The sequence below is a fragment of the Miscanthus floridulus genome, chromosome 6 (genome assembly GCF_019320115.1).
Source record: "Miscanthus floridulus cultivar M001 chromosome 6, ASM1932011v1, whole genome shotgun sequence".
Taxonomy (NCBI): domain Eukaryota; kingdom Viridiplantae; phylum Streptophyta; class Magnoliopsida; order Poales; family Poaceae; genus Miscanthus; species Miscanthus floridulus.
Genome location: NC_089585.1, coordinates 115,640,611 through 115,662,208, shown reverse-complemented (window position 1 = coordinate 115,662,208; position 21,598 = coordinate 115,640,611). Strand labels below are relative to the sequence as shown.

Sequence of the window (21,598 nt, the reverse complement as noted above, 5' to 3'; positions counted from 1 at the left end):
TATTAACCATAGCAGGTATAATAAGGCTGTCATCATCATATCATCATTTCCGAACCATTATGTTATTAAGTGTATCTACATTAGAGATAAGCCCGTCAAGTTCTTACTAACCGGGAGAGACGGCGATTCGAATCGAATTACAACTCAGCTGAGGGGGTATTCCTAACTCTCACCCTGGCATACTTAGCAAGGGTAGCCGTGGGTTACCTTTGGTACAACTCAGGAACCAAATTCGCGGGTTCGATCAGCGCCAGCGCTCTCAGGGATTACCCTTCTGCCAGGACGATCAGGACTTTTAAATCACCTGCCCTTGGACTCACGCCTACGGCTCCCTTCCGAGGCGTACTTTATACTTATCGACTCCTGGCCTGAGTTGAGCTACTTGGCTTCGCGGTCGGTCTCCAGACCCGGCCAACTAAGAGAGAGGCATGCGTTCAACATGAACAGGAAAGGCTCCAAGAATCAGTCCTTAAGTGACGCAGACGGAGTCACTGCAAACCGGCAAGCCTCCGTCCGGTCTTCATTTCAAATTAAGACTGGTTCTTTTCCACGATAGCAAATATAGCCAACCGTGCCACATGTATATTCCTATATCTCGCAGGTGATAGGAAATCACCCGACTTCTACCGCATTTAAGCAGGGATAAGCACTACTCGAGCCTGAGCTACATGGGATTTAGGGTAACAATATCTAGACAAGGAATTGGGTAACCAATGCAGCAAGTGTTTGCATCCAACACCTAAACTTAATGCAACAATATATATATGTAACAATAATACTGTACTGCATTTCGGAAATTAGGAGGCTTAATATGCTCCGGGGCTTGCCTTTCACAAAGTTGCAAGGACGGTGATCCGGGCACTCAACGGCGACCTCGTCTGGCACTTCTCCTGAAGGCTGCTCCTCCTGAATCTCCGGTGTCGGCTGCTGCTGCTCGCTCAGTTCCTCAAATTCCAGCAGGGTTACTCCTTCCGGTACACCTATTGCATGCCGATGCAAAATATAAATATCATGGATGCATAAGGAATGACATGATGCTCATGATGAATGAATCACAGTGAGTGTTTACGAAAGTATCACTGGACACTCGTTTACCGAGTAGTTGGCTCTATTCAAATCACTTTAAGCATGTATCTACTTAACTTAAAGACAAGATCAACTTACCTAACTTGCATAACCTAAGGTAAATATGCTCATCTTCAGTTAAAGGCCTAACACCTAGGAACATTACCATAACTTAGAAATAATAAAGGTATACATAATTTAACATTTAAGTTTCATATGCATACAAGTAGTCCCTTAATTAAATCACAACTAAAGTTCTACAACCCCAAATGACTTGCATGAGGACATTCTGGAAAGCTTATGAAATTCTCTACAAAACATTTGTAAACATCAAAGTATGATTCTTATGTTAACTAAATCAATTTCCAGCAAACCTAGAATCTGTCCAGAATGACGGGGTTACTAACTTAATTATTTAATGATTGTGCAAAAGCATACTTTGATCAAACCAAGTTTACCAACTTGTTTTGCATACCTAATAAACATCAGAAAGTATAGTGTCAACTTCTAAATAAATTATTTAATACTCTTTTCTAATTTATCTAGTTAATTAGGTGATTAAAGCAATATATAGTAAAACTGTTCAGAAAAATCTATAAAAATTACAGTAGCTATCTCATGCTTCACATAGGCTACCATAGAAATTTCAAAGCCATTGAGTAAGTATAACAGTCTACACAAAAATGATAAGGCATACTGGCTTAAAATGGCATAATTAAGAAATCCTAACGAAAAGTGTCAAGCAACAGATTTTACCTTTTTCCTAGCATCATTCTAGCATAAGAATAGTACCCACCAAATTTTACCTTTACTGGATCTATAGAAAAATTATGAAAATTCACAAAAGATCCACCCATTAATAAAAGGAAATTCTATAACTTAAAAACTACACATGCACTAGCTCTGAAATTTTAACCAGAGACTCTGCTAAACCAAAATAGAGGACCCACAAAATTTCATAATTTTTGGACCACAGAAACTCAAGATAAAATTCAAACAAGTTTGCATGCTTCTAAAAACACATTTCAAACTCCTATTTAATTCATCCAATTTTTCTAAATCATGTGCTCATATAATATTTTTATTAAATACTAGACATGACCAGGAACTTAACAAAATTAGAACCATAGCATTTGGATCTATATACTAGGAGCTACATATTTTTCAAGATGTACATAAATCTGTGAAATAAATAAACAAAACAAAATAGGAAAACAACACTCAGCCCTACTCGGGCCAGCCCAAGAAACGGCGGCCCGCGAGCACACAGGCGCGGCCCAAGACTACGGCGCGGCCCGAGCTGGACTCCCGCCTCCGCGTCAGAGACTGACGAACGGGGCTCGCTCGTCAGCGAAGGAAACAGGGGAGGAGCGACGGCCGGTGGCTTAGTTCGCCGCCGGTGGCTTCTCCGGCGAACTCGACGGCACCGTCGTGTTCCCCACACACATGCGCATCTAGAGGACCCATCTATTGCAACGATTGCAGCGGCTAGAGGGGGTGGCAACGAGCACGGCGGCGCACGACCGCGGCACGTCCGGCACCGGCGAGGCTACGGCGCTGCTGCCCTAACGGTTGACACTGCGAGCTTCAGCGGTGTTCCTAGGACCTAGCGCGAGCCAGAGGAGGGGTGGAAAGGGCGCGAAGACAACTGGCCGCGTGGAGCGCCAACTCCGGCGAACTTCCGCCATGGTTGCGGTGGGGAAGAACGGCGAATACGCCCTTACCGAGGCTCGATTGACCCGGCTGAGAGGTGGAGGAGGTGGAGGAGGTCACGGCGAGGCTGTAGGCGGACGGGGCAACACGTTTTCGCGGTGGCGTACGCGCACGGCGGCTGCGATGCTCGGTCGGCAATGGCAGGCGGCTTAGCTCTCGACGCGGCGTGCGGTGGAGGGCGAGAAAATGTGAAATGGGACGGTGAGTGCGTCGGACAGGCGTGCGGGTGGCTTCAAGGCGCGTCTGCGATGCCAGGAGGCGCACGGCGCGTGGCCAGCGCGACAGCAAGCCGGCGACGAGTGTCCCCCACGCGTCGGCTGAAATCTGAAATTTGATCACTGTAGCGTCGATTCAGTGTTCCATTCCAAGCCTGACAGCGCGACTTCAACACCTTATTACGGCTAATCCAATGCCCCTTTGCAAAAATGGTGTACATGAAAAATGTAGATGTATGGTAGGACTACATCTTTGATTTAGAAATCAACAACTCATTCGACCTAGATCAGAAGTTATATGAAGCCCAAGTTGGCCTGATCTCACTGAAATGCACCATGACTTAGGATATTTTTCTAAGTGTTGAAAACAGCATGTATTTCTGACTTGTGGGCCATGTTTGAGCATGTTCTAGCCATTTTCATGAGTTGGTCATAAAACAACTTTTGTTCCTTGATAAATTAGCTACAACTTTTGTAAAGAGTGTACAGCCATGCAAAGCTTCTAAGTTGGACTTTTTAAATAGTCAAACTATGACACTCCTAGAGTCAATTCAAGTCAAACATGCAATCAAGGGCATTTTGGTCATTTTGATCTATATGAACAATGTCCAAACAAGTAACCTAAGTGTAGTTAAGGTGTAATAGACCATGATCAACCATTTTACAAAATTGTTATACCACTTCTAATGATCACATGTGATAAAGAAAGTAAAACAAGCAATTCATTCATATGTTGCAATGACATGTCTCACATGTTTCAAGACCTTGTTGTCATTTTATAATTGCCACATTACTACCATGTTGCCATGTTTCAAGGTATGAGAGTTTCATGTTGCATTCCCATGTTGCACTACTACCACTCTAAGCAATCAAGCATGAAACACATACAATTTAAAATGTTGCATACGTATGTTTCAATGATAATGGCATGATGACATGGATAATGCACATGTTTATGAAATGACATGCAATTAGTAGAAGCCAAACACCTAGGGTGTTACATTTTTCCTGCCAGGGCGCAGTGTATGGTCGTTGGAGTCATGGTTGACCCGAACGTCTTGTCTCGTCCTGTACCCATCATTATGAGGGATAGATATCGATCAGGGCGAGGCTCGTTCTGGGCCGTCGGGTGAGACGGAGACCAATCCCTATCTCTTGGGCAAGACTAAACCTATCCCTCCAGGATCGGGCGAGGCGGAATCCATCCCTTAGCCTTCGGGCGAGACCGAGCCCGCCCTATAGGTGTCGGGCGAGACGGAGATTAGCCTTGAGCCTTTGGGCGAGGCAGGGTTATCCCACAAAGGCGTCGGGTGAGGCTGACCCTGCCCCTCCGGGATCGGGCGAGACGGAATTCATCCCTTAGCCCTTGGGCGAGACCGAGCCCGCCCTCAAGGCGTCGGGCGAGGTGGAGTTTATCCCTCGGCCCTCGAGCGAGACCGAGCCCGTCCCAAAGGTGTCGGGCGAGGCGGAATCGAACTCCTGTCACTCGAACAAGGGATGACATGGCGCCCTTATGCGTCCAGAAGTTTTTCATGTTCGGTGGTTATCGGTTCCACCTTCTGGGATACCCTACTATTGGTCCCCGACAAGAAGCATTTATGGAACTCATCTTACCTACCACCACGGCATCTGACTCAGCCAGCCACGCTCGAATGGCATTGGCCTCCTCCTCAGCCACATTTAGGGCCGCTTGGAAGACCCCTAGACGGATCTCAAGCTAGCTATTTTTCTAAATCACCTTGGAATAGCGGTCCTCAGCCACCCTCCATTCTCAGAAGAAACACCAAGCATTGTCGCCGTTATATGAGTTAGAAGAATCCGATGATGAAACCGACGCGGAAGATGCAGCATCAGAGGGCTTGCTGACACTGGGGAGGGGACGAAGACTGTCATTTAAGATGAACCTATAGGTGAATCAGAGCAGTTCGTCATCATAAGCAGAAGATGTTGATCTCACCTGATGCGTCAGAGGCACTGGTTCATCGGCATGTTCTCCTCCGGGACCTCCTCCGCCGCACGCTTGCCGCGGTTCTCCTCGCTGGCCATGAAGTTGATCGGATCTATAGGAAGAGAGGAAGACCGCTATAGAGTTCTACGAGGGTGGAGAAAAGCAAAGGAACAGGAATGGTTGTAAATGCAGATGTGTTCAAGGCTAGAGCCCTCGACTAGTATTTGAAGCCACAGAATGAAGGGGTGGACGCCTCTGGACGTGCAAAAGGCAACCACAATTTATAGGAGGCGAAGCGTCACCTCGCTAATACCAAAGAGAATATGATGCTAGATGACTAAGGATAGAAGATCGAAGGTCTCTCTTAATAAAGGCCATCTTTTCAGACTTAATTGGATTAAGATTAGAAGTCTAGAATTAGTTGTTTAAAATCGGCTCTTTAAGCTGAAACAAGAAGTATAATGAGACAACAGAGGATGTGGCTGTCATTGATTCTACACAAAATATATGATACATGAATTATGAATCTAGAACATCCTGGATTGCTTTTAGTACTTCTAGCCGGATAGCATCAACTTTTGCGATCTGTTGCTTATCTTCTTCGGCTGATCCAGGAATACTCTCAAGGCTACTTCGGATAGCTCTGCCTTCTCTAAATTTGGCCAATAGTTCCTGTTTCTTTAGCTGAATGGCGTTAGGTATTTGAGCCTGGGTGGACTTGTGACGATCAATGGCGGCCTTCATGTTTCCCAGTTCCTTCTCAATTTCTGCATGTCTGGTTTTCAGTTGAGACAATTCTGGATCAATACTGAGGGAGGAGCTCTTCAAGTGATCAATCAACTATGATAGTTCTTTTTGTCTCTTGCCTGTTAGAGTTCCCCTTGGCAAATGAAGTTTCACGATCAAACAGATTCCTTTGAGCCTGTTTCACCTTCAGGACCTAATCTTCAAAGATAGAAAAGGGAGACAAGACTCTAGAGAGAACTAGAGATGGATTACCCTTGATGGCCAAGAAGACTCTATGCATTGGATCGGTATCTTGGACCAAATCAGCTATATTCTTCTCAATCATTGGCAGAACATCTCTTAGCTGATTCTTGGTCTCTTTTGGCAAGGTTTCCTTAGAAGAAGTGGCTGACAAACTGATTTCATCTCCATCAAGATACTCCTCAAGATTGAAAGAGTAGCTCAGGGCTGGAAGATCGAATGCCTACATTTAAAGAGAATCTTGATTAAGAGGATTGGACCAGTTTATGATGAAATGAACGGTGAGATGAACGCAATACCTTTTTCGTAGTAGCCTCTACCTAAGGAGAAGGGACAACTGGTGATGCACCAATAGCATCTGGTTGAATTGGCTCTGAGCTTTCAACATTGGTATCTACAATGTCAAATTTTAGTTCATAATTATTGTAGAAGAATAAAGGGGACATTTAACTTCCTTACCATCAGTTGCATGCTGAGCTAGGGAATCAACAGGATCACCTTCGATGCTGGCAGGATCCTTAAGTGGACTGTCAGGCTCCTGCTCTTGCGTGGGTGTTTCCTCAGGAAGTATCTAGCATGGCAAAAAGCCAGATGAAGAATGGCAGCCGAATAGCTTAAAAGTTAAAGAAAATGCTCTAACAAGCATCAAGAAAAACTCACATTTTCTGTTGTTATGGAAGCATCGGTTATTTCAATCGAAATTGGCTCCTCTTGAGGATCAGCCGATGGGGGTTTAGTTGACGTTGAGTCAAACGCCTAGGATAGCAATCCCGCACCTAGAGTAGGTTGGGACACAATGCTCGATAGCTATGAGAGAACGGGATCAATAGTTGAATACCATTTTTAAGAAGGAGATAAATTGTTTACCTGAGCGGCTGATGGTCTCGTTCTACAAAGTCTCTTTCTAGTAGTGGTTTTCTAGATTATCCCGTGAGCTGCCTTGCGCTTTGAAGATTGATATGTCATGATAGTGGAGGTAGCATGAGTTTTCATTAACTTCTTTAGTGAAGGGGCAGCCGATCCCATTCTTAAAACTAGGCATGGTGTCTGGTAATCTATAGGACTCCCCTTCCTATCCAAGCTTGGAGGATCAAATTCAGCATCCTGAAAAGGTCAATTAGAATGGTTGGCAGAGGAATTCATCGAATAGTTTTCTTCAAAAGAAATGGCAAGTTACCTCTCCGTCAGAAACAAATTCTCCATCCAGGGATATACATAAAGGATGGACCAACCCGTAGAAGAGATGGGAGTGCCATTCTTGCCACCAAGAGTCAAAGAGAGTAGAAGAGGAGTTGACTCTGATCCAGTCGTGCATGCAAAGGGAAGGAACATTCGATCCCAATTGAAACACTCTAGAGGCTTCCATCACCTCACTGATGTCTTCTCTTGGCTTCAATATGTTTCTGAAGAACAATTGAGGGGGAGCTGGCCTAAGCCAAACTAATGGGCTATGAAAGATGGATTGTAGAACTCATAAGTCAAGAGGTTGCCTAGAAGGGAGGAGCCTGTAGCCATTTTGCCACGACCATGACAAAATTCAGCGGGGAGAACGCATGGTTTGATAAAGGAATTAAAAATTGCAGTCGCCGCCTCATCCGAACAACCGGACTCAAATCAAAACTTGAATGGGAAGGTCAGCTCATCATTTTCATCATCATCATATGGTAAACAAGTCAGGATGCCTACATCAAACCCCCTATAAAACTTCTTGAAGAGATGACCAATGTCAAAATCAATTATTATGGCTGATGCAGCCTCACCATAGCTCATGCACTACTGAGTTCTTCCTTCTTCACCTCTATATTCCTCACCAAAGTTGGAGGAAGGGAAACTCAGGCTTCTGAGATCAGGCCTTGCAATCTTATGCATATACAGGTTGAGCCACATTTGTATCAACCACCAAGGGCCACTAATAGTATGTACTGGTTCATTCTTCAACAATGGGGCAGCTGCCTGGTGCATCACATGGTAAGTGGCTCCTAATAGATACTTTCCAAGGGGAATACCCTTACCTGTTGCTAGATGTTCTACCATAAATTTGTGGTTATAAGTTGGTCCACAAGATGACCCACAGAAGATGAATCTTTCTAGCCACATGTTCAGAAAAGCCACATATTCTCTCTCGCTAATAGTTGATCCATCCCCAATATGGTTCAGAATGTAGCCTACCCATCCTGAACAGTCTGATATTTTGGCTAGCTTCTTGGAACCAGCACTCAAGTACTCATAAGGCTACATTGATCTAGTTATTCTAAGGTCGGTCAACATGTAAACATCGAACAGGGTGATAGTCATTGGGCCATGACCAAAGATGAAAGCATTCAGGGTATTAGACCAGAAATAAGATGCAGTAATCAGAAGTGAGTCATTCCTCTCCATCCCAGACAACAAAAGAGTCAAGCATTGATTCAGATCATAAAGTTCCCAATCTTCGCCCTTTTTCTTAGACACCCTACGGAACCAGTTTCTCCATCCCTTAGGCATATTTGGCCAATTTCTAAAGGGGGTTTTGGTATTCCAAGAGGACAAATCCACTGCAGACCGTTTGAAGGGGATTTGGTTGATTTCTTGACGGATGAAATCAGATGGATCAGGATCGCCCATAGGCCCAAGAAAAAAGACATTAGAAGTAACAGCTGATGGAATCAAGATTTCATTTTTCATTTCCTAAAAATCGGACGAAATAAATTTGAGAAGAAAAGAAATACGAAGTAGCGGTCGATGCTTGAAGAGTGGAGACTTGGAGGCTTGCCTTAGGGACGTGGTCAATGGTCGCCAATGCAGCCGAAATAGGTTTGAATCTGACAAAGATCGCTTGGATGATGGCTCGATAGAACAGAGGATTTGCTAGGGTTTGGGACCTTGGTGGTGACGGCGTCAGTTGTTGAAGTTGGCTCCAGAAAGAAGGAGAAAACAAAAAGGCCGAGTGAGTTGAAAGAGATACTATTGGGATGTTGTATAAGGCTCGGGCCGGGAAGTCAGGAGTTATGCGTACATCTCGGGATAGAATGGTTGCGGCATGGTAAACCAATAATCTAGAATTTTGGAATAAAACCATTTTATCCCAAAATTAGGGGGCATGTGTTTACACCAAAATTTGGGAGAAGAATGCGGGAACTCACATGCTTCCAAGTTTGTGCCAATCAAGGAATCTGTTGCATAAGGATCGATATCAGCCGGTTTGGATGCGACACTGGAATCGGCTCTTTTTAAATGACGTCAGCAAATAACGATGATGAACCATGATCGACGTCGGGAAGATACATATCGAACTCTACAAAAGGGAAAAGATTAGGGTATAAGTTATCTTAAGATAGGAATATTTTCTTCATACCAAAGATTGTACCGAGTTGTACTTGAGTAGGATTCGTACTTAGGCTCCGGGTATAAATATTGGACCCTGGCTATTGTAAAACACACACAATCAATCAAAATACAAGTTACTTACTTTTTCGGCTCCGGCCACCCCTTAGGAGAGAGTAGATCTTGGCGAGTTCTTCAGCAAGTACGACTGCATCGATCCGGTCGACCTCCACTGCTTGTCTATAAGTACTATCATGGCTTATACTTCTATTCGTACGGCTGCATCGATCCGGTCGACCTCCACTATGACTCCAGTATAAGCTTGTTATCGACTCTTATCTAGTCCAAGTACGGCTGCATCGATCTGGTCGACCTCCACTGCTCGAACTAGATTAAGGTCAAGTTATCAGCTCTATCTAAGGGTGGCATTCCTTTGGATAGATTCATTAAGTTACCGATATTGCTTATTGCTTTCTTTATTTATTTAATTACAGCAATATCACTTCGCCCAATTGAGATTGATCTAGATCGGCCTTATATCTTTTTTAACCCATCATTTGTTAATCTAAACTGGTCTAATCTATACTTTAAATGATGAGTTATGTTTTATCAGTTGTTTTATGTCAATCTTGATCGCGCATAGTGTGCGGCTAAGGCATGTTTGGTCTTGAATAGATCTGTTGGCTAATGAAAACCGTTTCATGGCTCGTTATCACGGTCTATGTGATTCTTCCTCATACCCCACTGTTAGCACCGTGGAGTGGGGATCGTTACCTGGTAGATTTGTTCCTGATAGGGCATGACCTTAACTGTGCGCTATGCCTGAATTGACTATTTTAGTTGATATCGACTGCTTTCACGAACAGTTCACGTCATGAGACCATTGAAGTAAAGATAAGTTGAAAGATGTGTTAGCCCCATGATCTTATTATTGTATTACGGCCTGTATGATACTACCTCATGCCCCACTGATATTAGTAATAAGTTAGGGTCATCGAATCTATTGTTGTTTCTACGGCCTGCATGGTTCTACCTCATGCCTCACTAGTCATAGCGATAGATGAGATCTAATATGTTCATTAGATTTATCTTTATTAAATGGTTAAACAATGATGAGTTGTTTCATTTATACAAAAGGGATTCGGTTACTTGCAGTCATTGGCTTAGCATAAACTAATCATTGTTGACATCCTCTTACCATTGACTAATGTTTGTCTAAATAACGGATCTATCCTGAGCGATAACCGATTTACCTTCCATGAGCTTTAATTGATTTATCTTTATGAGTATGCTAGAATCAACTATTTAGTCGATCTCCTTCCATATCGGCTCTCAGAGCCGCACATTCGGGATTGCTTGGCAATACCGGCATGTTCCGCCTTAAATTAATGATTAGCTTTCTCTCCTTGTCAATTACAGGGTCAAATTGACTGGCACGTCTCGGAAGGAATGCGTAGGATCGACCATCCCTGTGCTGAAGCCAGATGGATCTACAGCTCCATCAAGCGGACCCTTCTGGCTTTGCTCGTGTGCCCTCGGTACGGGAGGAAGTTTCATGCCGACAGGTATTATTGTTGTAACCGTTGTACTCCTCCAATGGTCTTTATCTCACTCTTAATGAAGAGTATTTTTCTTAATTGGTCTTAATATTCTCCCCCTCAAAATATGGCTTAAACTTTATTGCCACAATTTTGATAACTATTCAGAAAGCCGGTAAATGAGGAGACACTTATAACTTACTTCATTCACATGATTGTGTCATGTAAACAAAGTTATTTCTTGATCCGTTTAGGAGTACACTTTCCTTAATTCACTTTAAGAACTCAACGAGGTCTTTCATTAGCAGTACTTTTATAAGTCACGCTTGCATCTTTTTCTTATCCTTTGGTTAGTATTGACCATGACGATGCATTTCTATTCTGCCATGGTCAATACTAGGATAGCCCAAGAGCTACCCAAACTTCTCTCGCTATGCGGGATACAAAAACGTATGAGTCATCACAAAACTTCTCCCGCCATACTGGATGGACTAGCATAATTACTATGCCTAAACTTTTCCCCATGCTAGATACATCTATATGAAAACTTAGCCATGACGACTAAAACATTCACTTATACTTTATTTTCCAATTAAATCTTTTCGTTGGTTCTAATTTAATTAGAAAATTAGTAAACTAACAAAAACTATCATGAACTGGCTTGACTCAAGCCTTTTCATTCACATACCCCAGCATTGTAGCCTATTGGCATGCAGCCAAGTGATCTCGTCGGTTAAGATAAAACATACAATGTGCTTCTACATCAATTCTACATCATAGTTGGACAGAAAATAGAATTAATGTATAAAACTCATAAATTAACATAAAATCCATATAACTACTCTTCAAAATTAAACTCTCCAGTTGGTTTGAATTTAATTAGAAGATAATCAACATCATTGCAGCTGAAGCTTAATAATGAAATACATTCTTTTAGTTCAGAAGCATTTCTTGGTCCTTATCAACTCTCTGAAAATTTCACCACGTTGGTGTAAATTTTTTTAGAGATTTAAACTTCAAACTTAAATTCGTTATAATATTATCATCATCAACGTTGATCAGAAAATGATAATACCATAATCTTACTTAAACAAAATGGACTACTCCTTTAATTTAAATTTTCTAGTTGGTTTCAATTTAGTTAGAGGATAAACTTAATCATAATTTATTAAATACAACTGCTCTTCAAATTAAATTCTTCCGTTGGTTCGAATTTAATTAGAAGATAATAAATATTAAACTTTGCAGCAGAAACTTAAACATGATTGGTGAATTTTACCCATAGGAAAACTCCTCTTTGCTATTTTCTTAGAGCCGTTGATCTATTGTGTAGATTGAGTGTGGGATAGAAAATTGAAAAGAAATAGAAAAGACAGAGAAGTAGAGGGTCCGATCCCTGTTGGGCCAATTGGTGGTGATCAAACTAACACCTTGAAGCCACGTGCGCTTGAGTGCCTGCATGACTGGCTTAATAATTTGCCCTGCCCCCTTGGTCCCTTGCATCGCGACGATCAGTCGTGCTATATATGGCTTTGAATAAGGAGGCACATCCTTTGGTCGTTTCGTTCTCTGTTATGTTCCCCTCCATGTATGAGCGAATAAGTTCATAATCAGCTAGGGTCGGTAGGTTGTGTCGCACTTTTTCAGTATTCTATAGTGATGTGTGTCTTTCCAGAGAAAATTTTGATTTCGTCGGTTTGCTCTCATGTAGTCATGTGTTTGATATGCATGTCCCATGCGTTCGTGTGTTCTTCATTTCGTCCATCGTGTTGCTAATGAGAGTTGTTGTATGCTTTGGACTCTGCTAGTTCAACCGCCACCGGCGGCCTAAAACATATGTCTCCTCGCGGTCACACATTTTGATGGTTGTACAAATTTGGATCCCTAATTAATAACCGCTAGAAAATACGCCTTATGATGCTATATAGGTAACACTAGTAGTATGGAAATATGCCGGGCCAAGAAAACCTCGACGTAGTCCAGTTTAACCCTTGTTGAAGGGATTTCTGATCCTTGGCTTGGGTTGTTAATTTAGCTACGGTGAGGGGCATGTCTACTATGGATAACAAGGGATCAAGGGGCGATTAGGGTTTCAACCGCGCTCACTCCGTGCGACGTCAACTTGCATCCTTAGAACCCTAGCGGAGTTGTCACTACCGTTTGACCTGTTGGAAGCAATGAATGCTATAATTTGGCCCAAAGATATAGTTGGTTGTGGCCGATGGAGGCGGAGGCATTATTCGGCACGTTGGATGCCGGCATACCCATATAGAAGTGGTGTTGCCTCCGCCCCCGTGCATGCCAATGATTTTGGTGAGGTCATGGAGGTGTTATACAATAGTACTCTATTCTAAATTATATGATATTTTGGCTTTTCTAAATAAATTGCTTTTACTATCCATACAGATATAATGTATATATAAATACATAGCAAAAACTATGTCTAAAAAAGCCAAAACGTCTTATAATTTAGAATGGTGGAGTACGTTGCAATCACTCTTAAGAGATTGCGGGTTTGGATATGCGAATTTAGTAGACAAACCAGCATTTATAGTGCCAATTTTTATCGATATAGCCAAAAATACAAGAAGATAGCCCTAGGAGGCTAGGCTATCTACATAAAAAAAATAAGATAAACAGAAGCAACAATGCCACACACTATAGAGCCGGTTGACAAGCAACAAACGCACCGCACACAACACGGGCACCGCAAACTCCACAACTCAACAACAACATCGGCTACTGCAATGACCCACCAATGTTCCAAGATGACGAGTCATCTACTGACAGCCTGCGTTTTCAGTAGGGAGGTCTGGTTTAATTAGGACCCAGCTGACCTATCTTCCTTGGTGTCGGAAGCCGTCTACCGGCCTGTTCGCTGATTGGTTTCTGGACTGGTTTGGGCTGGCTGATGCTGGTTTATTGTGAGAGAAAAACACTGTTGGCTGGCTAGCTAAAACCAACAAGCGAATAGGCTGTATGACACGGTAAACTGGTGGCTGCGTCAAAGGCTGAAGCTAAGCATAGGAATCCGCAGATGTTTTGACTCTCTTGTGCTGCTAGTTGCTGGGCTTCTTTGCACGTACTGGCAGAGCCTCCTTAGGGCGACTAGTATAATGGTTGTGCTAATGCTACAACAACATATAATTATACAAATCAAATAACCAAAAGTCATATATGCCAAGTTATTAAGCATCACTGAGATATATTTATGATTCACAGAAAATTAAATGAGATATATTTATGATTCACGTAAAAAGAAAAAGTAAAAAGGAAGTCCATCTCACCTGATCAAAATATGAACAATAACATTTTCCAACATTAGTGGTTACATCTATAACGGAGCATTTTCATTTGTCAAAAACACTTTGTTACAATTCTCGCAGATATCTGGGCAGCAAGGATATTGCATGTGAAGATCAACACAGGCTTAAAGAAATATAATATCCCAAGAACTTACCTACCATCTATCTAACAGAAGTATAGGAGGACTTAAGTTGATCCAAGAGAATACAACATCAGATGCTATTTGGTTCTAGAAATCAAATGACAATTGAAGTAGCAGGAGTATCATACTACTTTTTTAATGGTGGTATATATTTCTTTTTATAAAGTAGTATCACACTATTCAGAAACAGAGCCTTCATGTCGTGCATCTCAGATCCTAGCAGAATTAAAAATTAATTGTGTATGACACTATTTTAGAAACAGAGCCTTCAATGCCAACGCATGCTAACTCCAGGACAAGGAGAAAAACGGGCATGCTAATGAACTGAACAGGTGGGAAAATGTACTATCGTTACATCTTGATTGTAGAGTCATCATTTTCCCTTCCTCCACACATCCTTCAAGGCATTGTTGATCCTTCCTTTGCTCAATTCAGTAGCTCGTCATCAGCAGCGCTCCATTGCTGGATCCACTCCCACCACCCCTTGTCATCAGCAGCGCTCCATTACCTCGGAGGCTTGAAGTGGAGTCTAAAACTTTTTTTTCCAAAAAAAAAGATGTTGATATATAAGCAAAGCGAAGTTGTGAAAGGCAACCAAAGTAATAATTTTTTCCTGAATATGCAGAAAGCTCACCAAACATTATTGACCAAGGTATCCTGAAAATGGTTCCAAACGACCAAGGAGCCAACCTGAATTAGGTACATAGTTTGGTTGAAAGAAAGGAAACAATACAAAACCGTTATTTGCTTTTTGAAATATAAAAGCAGGGGAGACCTTTTGTCTAAAAAAAAGGAAACAATACAAGATGCTTCAAAATTGGAGCTGTTAAATCAACGAATAAGAAAGGCACCATCTGGCCATTTCAGTGTCTCAAAATTTTAATTTATCACTGTCAAGGCAAAAAAGAGGTTTCAAGGTTCCGAAATTTCTTGTCCGGTGCATCATTATTTGTAGTTATTTTCAAGCCAAAACCATTACAAACAGTAAGGTTACACTTTTGTTACCTTTAAGACACAATTTCATCCCATTTTAGCCCAAAACTGGAAAGAACGATACATGGAAAAAATTCATCCTTGCTCTTAGTGTTTGACATCTCTTAGATAAACAAAAGTTCAACATTGCACTGACTTCAAATGATCTGAAATTTGGCAAAGTAGATCGAGAAGATCAAAACAAAGGACAGAGGAGTATCTGTTACCTTCAGTAGGGGCTGACTGAAAAAACTATGAAATCCAAAATGCCTTGAAAAGTTTCATTAAGAAGCCACGAGACAACATTCTTCTTAGCCGGACCCACTTCATTGATCTCAAAGGCAGATAATATGCAAGATAGTAAAAATATGATGAAATAGTCATGGTGGTGCAAGCTACGAGACCAACTTCATTGATCTCACAGGCAGATAATATGCAAGACACTAAAAATATGATGACAGTCATAGTGCTGCAAGCTACCTGTATGCTACTTAATTGCTCCAAACAATTTTACACATGAAGTACATTTGGTGATGTAATCAGTTGTCGCATCCTCCTTGGATTTCCCTGTTCAGGTGCAAAAGTTGCAACGATGTATAAGCGTCAATTCGAAGTTTCGTCAGAGGGGAAAATAGCACATCCAGAATAAATCTGAACAAACCTATAATAACCTTCCAAGCATCCCATTTGGCTGTGTTCTTCAGGTTGAAAATGCCTTCAGATTGAAGTGATGAGTCCTTTTAGATTTAGTAACTACTCTATTAGGAAACTGTTAGTAAGCACTGTGGTTAAAAAGATGCAAGATCCAAAAGCACAGGATAACCAAACTGTATGTGTTCATCACTGTACCTAAGCTGAAGCACACCCAAGTTCAACTATTCCATCAGTTTTTTAGATCCCCTCTAATGAGGCAATAACGAGGCAAAAGGATGCAAGGAAAAATTGCGTACCACCAGAATTTGGGCGGATCTAATGTAAAACTGAATCCTAGTTACAAAAAAAAAAGGTTTCACTATGTCACCAACATACTCACTATGCTTCTGAAAGGCGATTCAGTTGTGCAATTGATTGAAAGTTGAAACTAAAGACAATGTACATGTTTATTTGCAGCTACACCAGGTCACCAGCAAGTTATATCTACAGAGTATCTTTTTTTTATGGTCTGAATCACTGGTCCTAGAATCACATCAATGTCTCAAATACTTTGAGAAGAAAGGAAGCGTAATTGCTTAAATATATGAATACACTCTGCTAGTTACTTTATACCACCAGGAAAATAGGTCAATTGTATTTGCACAAGATACTACTACCCAGAAATTAATTAATGTAAGCAAATGACAGAATAAAAACAATAGGAGAAAAATAAGAGATGCTAGCTCACTGTTGCCCGAAACCCTAACCCTAGCCGCCGCCGGCAGCGGGGCTGTTGTCCTAGCCGCGCGCGACCTGGTGGCCGCCGGCTCATCGTCGCGTGGGGGAGAGGAGTCATCGTCGCGTGGGGGAGAGGAGTCATTGTCGCGTGAGGGAGAGGAGGAGTCGGCGTGCGAGAGGACCAGGGATCATTCACCTTGGAGAGGAAGAGGAGAGCCTTCTCCCAGAGCTCCGGGATGCAGAGGTTGAGCACGAGCTGCGCCATGTCCTGATCCTCCGTCGCGTCGTGATCCTCCTTCGTCGCGTCTGCACAGGCGGCGGGCGACGGTCTGCGGCGTGCGTTGGCCATTCTTGGAGTCGCGAGACGGGGAGGGGGAGGTTAGGGTAGGTGACGGTGTTTCATTTTTTTCCGGCAAAAAGGACAACGGACGAACGGAGGAATCGAACCGTCGCCGCTGTTGGTGCGAGCGCGTGGGGGGGGGGGGCTCGGGGCGGAGGGAGGGCGCACGACCGCGGGAAGTGCGGATCCATTGAACCACAGTCCCAATAGGATATTAGGGCGGTCCATATCTATTAATTTTTATAGCATATAAAAACCATGATCCTAATAAATAATTTTTATAAAATATTTTTTATCCTATCATATACATTCTCTTTTTATTCTCTATCAATTATATTTCTTTATGTCTTGGTTCTCGTGTACACATGTTTCTAATTTAAATCCGATTTTTATAATTTTTGCTCTCTCTTTAATAACTAAATTGCCACATCAACAAAATGTTTGACTGACAGTACAATTAATAACCATAGAAACTACGATGATTTCTAATATTGAGAGTGTCTTTAATGATGATTTCTATCTCAATTAAATGACACACCAGCTCGGTAAAATGCTGACGTGGCAGCTTAATTAACGAAGAAAGAGAAGACAAATTGTTGAAACCGTTTCCTCACTGGGAAACCACCTCTACTCTTGAACCGAGGCAACAAGAAACGACCATTTCAGCATTGGGAGGGAACCAATGATTTCTACCAACGTGGGGCCTGCCATAGGACAGTGAGTGTTCGTCGTGGATGCTCACCTGAGCCGCGTGCGCTCGCCGGAGCCGCTGTGCTTGCTCGTCCGAGCCGCCGCGTTCGCCCGCCGGAGCAGCCGTGCTCGCTCGTCCGCGCCGCCGCCACGCTCGCCCACCGGAGTAGCCATCTTGCTCGTCTGCTAGCGCCGCGCGGCCACGTGCGCTGGCCGGAGCCGCTTGCTCGTCCGCGCCGCCGCGTGCGCTCGCCCGCCGGAGCCGCCGTGCTCGCTCATCCGCGCCGCCTCGTGCGCTGCCAGAGCAGCCACCTCGCTCGTCTGCTGGCGCCGCGGCGTGCGCTCGCGTACACGTGCTGCGCGTCTCTGGTGCTTTTGGTTGGTAGAGGTCACGGGAGGAGAGAGAGCTCGGAGGATACAAGAGATAAGGGAGAGAGAAAAAGGCTGGCTTTTTTTAGAGTAAAAAGGCTGGCATTTATTGTTTAAAGAAATCACCATTATACATGATAGTTTCTATAGATGATTTTTTTTTTATGCATTCACCGTGGAAACCGTGCATAGTTTTAGGCATCGGGACTGCCCTAATCATTAAATATGGTTAAGTAAATGATCCGTGGAAACCGTGCATAGTTTTAGGCATCGGGACTGCCCTAATCATTAAATATGGTTAAGTAAATGATCCGGTGCATATGTTTCTAGTGCGTTGCATTTCTTTTGCCTTTTGTTTCCTCCAACACATGACGCCGAAGCATGGAGTCCAATCCTATTACTACTAGTCTACTGGCTAGCCCATGTCTCATGTCTGGCTTGTGACGAAGGTTTGTTGCCAAGAGCAATCTTTGACAGCGCTACAAATGACCGGGTCATTAATAATCTTGTGACAAGAGTTGACATGTATGATCTAGTTTAATTTTCTGCTAAACGTGACAATCCCTTATCCATTCTTCAAAATACGTAGGTAGCCTTCCAAGCTTGACGCCGTAAAGCAGACCTCTGTGCCGTCGCTGTGCTTGTGCTACACAGGTATAATCAACAATAGATGATCTAGTTAACTCAAAGGCTCACTGTGCAGAATTGAACATCACCGTCGGCACCATCGCTACCGGATTTTGATGAACCGACAGTGATAAACCTTCACTGCTGATTATGAGCTTAAAAATAACAAAATAATTAGGGTTAGCGAAAACAGGCAGTGAAAGCCTACGTCACTGTCAGTTTGTAATTGAAACCAGCAGTGAGTGCATAGTCATATATCACTGTCGGTTCTAGCCTAGAACCGACAGTGGAGCGGTGCTATCACTGTTGGTTCTAGCCAAGAACCGACGGTGATAAACTGCCTAGTACAAACATGATGTCGCCGTCCTCTCCTCCCTCCTCGGCTCCTCTCTCCCATCCCGAGCACAGAGGCGCGCGTTTCCCTTCCTTTCTCCATTGTTGTGGCTACTCTTCACCGTAAAGCTCTTGGATTTTGAAGAATGGTGTTGGGGGTACGACCCCGGATACCCACGACAGACTACCTGGGCTGCGCCCTCAGGGGTGGCCCAGTCCATAAGACTACCGGGTTTATATGGGCTCAAGTTCGAGAATTTGATCGTTTCGGCAATTGTTTTTGTACTTGTGCTCTTATAAATTGGTCGGTTCTGTCTGTGACAGCTGGCATCAGAGCTAGATTCAACATTAAACATGTCTTACGGCTATTTAAAACAAAAGTTTTTGTTGTGAAAACGGTTTTCCAACTTATAGTTATACATACGTTTTCAAAAATCAAAATTTTTATGGTGTACTGGTGATCACATCCCTTGTAGCCCACTTAAGGACTTCTAGGTGGCTTATATATAATTACTAACTTGGGGGAAATTGATTATTTCTATTTCGTCGTCCATGCGGCGTGATATTGCATGGGTGTCATTCGCTTGAATGGTAATGTATGGATCAATTGCCTCTACGCCAAGGTAAGTGTGAGTTGCGAGAGCATGACCGTCCAATCGTCGATCTAGGGGAGAGCTAGTTGTGGTTACTGGAGTATGTACATGTTGCTTATATGTATATATGAAGGTACTTAATTGTGGGTACATTTGTCGGGTAGTTTGGATACCGAAGTATATATATCTGGGGATGTATATATGGAGAGTATCTTAGTCACTACTTGTGTTATTAGCATTATATCTTGTTGGGTTGGGCTGCAATGAAGTTTTCTGCAGGTACGCTAACAACACACCGTGTAGATCGACTAGTTACCGCTAATTGAGAGAACGCATGTATGCCACCGTATATTCCGCTAAAGCTTAAATTTTCTTAGGTTTGTGAGGACGTACAGAACGAGCATGCATCATATTCACTCATGTCATTCATATTGCATTACTCCCTCCCTTATAATTGCTTATCCCAAGTATAAAGTGCAACCTCTCAGCAAAATAATCCTCTCACGTGAATTGCATCCCTTTTGATATAGATGGCCGCACCCGTGTTTCCTACTGGTAGCAGTACCTTTTTGGACCAGTTCGGTACTCCCACCTTGCTCTGGAGGGTGCTCAGTTCAGTTGGGTACCTGGAGGCACCCAGCTATACGTGGAGGCAGGCGGTACCATTGGGAGATGTACCATGGTACATTGTGACCTTTATAGTGCCACAAAACCCCACAAGACCGTTGTGGCATGGGTGGAGCATTAAGACTGATGGGCAAAGCCCATGGGAAGCCACTCAGGTTGCTGCCCTTGATGTGCTGATGGATATAGCACAGAGTTTCGGGGATGAGTTAGTGGGTGGACCTGCTTCATCCATTCCCCGAGTGTCTCCTACTGAGGTTGAGTGGACTCAGGACGTTGGTCAGGCCTTGGTTCGAGGCCATGGCAAACGTGTGCAGAGCGACAATGCTGGAATGAGTGCTATGATGGTAGTCTTGAAGCTTTGTTGAGTCAGGCAAAACACCCTTTCTAGTGCGCTAGATGAAGCTGGCAAGGCAATGACAGCCCAGCACAAGTTCAGGTTGCGTGCCCGCAAGTATCGCCGTAGGGTAGATGCATGTGGGAGAGCTCAGCAAGAAGTTGAGGAGATTCGCGGTATTGCAAATTATCGTCTGCAGCAGTGGAGTCAGACCGCACGTGAGAGAGACGAGCTTCATAACCAGCTGATGAACCTCACTATTGAGAGAGATGAGGCAGCACAAGAGTTGGATCATGTGACCCGTCACAGAGATGCAGCTTTAGAGTTAACAGAAGAAAGACGTCGGGGTTGGATGTTGGTTAACCACAACGCCTTTCAAAGGGAGCAAGCACTACAAGAACAGCTTGAAGAGCTTCAGGTTGAGCACCATCAACTGCACAACCATCTGTTTTTTATTCCTCGCCCCATACCAAGGTATCCAAATGTGGGTGGACCTCAAGTGATTGAGGCCGATGACGAAGAAGAGGACGTGCAGATGGATGACAATGCAGCTGAGCCTGCAGATGATGATATCCTGGTTTATTCGGAGAACAAAGAAGACCATGTTGAACATTTGCGAGTGGTTCTCACTAGATTGCGAGAACACCAACTTTATGCAAAATTCAGCAAATATGAATTCTGGCTTCGTGAGGTACCTTTTCTTGGACACGTGTTGTCCGATGGTGGAATTATGGTTGATCCCACCAAGGTGCAAGAAGTGTTGAACTGGAAGGCTCCAATCTCGGTGCACGAGGTTCAGAGTTTTCTAGGGTTGGCTGGCTATTATCATCACTTCGTCCTAGATTTCTCTAAAATAGCCAAGCCTATGACTCGGTTGCTACAAAAAGACATGAAGTTTGTCTAGACTTCTGAGTGTGATGCGGCTTTCCATACCCTACGAACTCTTCTAACTTCTGCTCCGGTTTTGGCACAACCAGATATCGAAAAACCTTTTGATGTGTTCTACGATGCATCAGGTATTGGGTTAGGAGGTGTTCTTATGCAAGAGGGTAGAGTCATTGCTTATACCTCTCGCCAACTTCAGAAGCATGAAGTGAATTATCCAACGCATGACTTGGAACTCGC

At 43.3% G+C, this 21,598-nt stretch overlaps 1 long non-coding RNA gene across 7 annotated transcripts; it reads right to left on the bottom strand.

The window, feature by feature from the left end:
- Window positions 1-14,219: 14,219 nt before the first annotated feature.
- LOC136456684 (uncharacterized) lies at window positions 14,220-18,010 on the bottom strand. 7 transcript variants are annotated; one of them, XR_010759511.1, is made up of 5 exons: window positions 16,757-18,010; window positions 15,851-15,904; window positions 15,417-15,756; window positions 14,852-14,907; window positions 14,220-14,752 (listed from the first exon to the last, which is right to left on the bottom strand). It is a non-coding gene; the product is annotated as an uncharacterized lncRNA (long non-coding RNA). The 7 variants fall into 7 exon arrangements; XR_010759509.1 differs by having other exon boundaries at window positions 14,221-14,752; window positions 15,851-15,958; window positions 17,643-18,010; XR_010759512.1 differs by lacking the exon at window positions 16,757-18,010 and having other exon boundaries at window positions 14,221-14,752; window positions 15,417-15,523; window positions 15,670-15,756; window positions 15,851-16,171.
- Window positions 18,011-21,598: the final 3,588 nt, after the last annotated feature.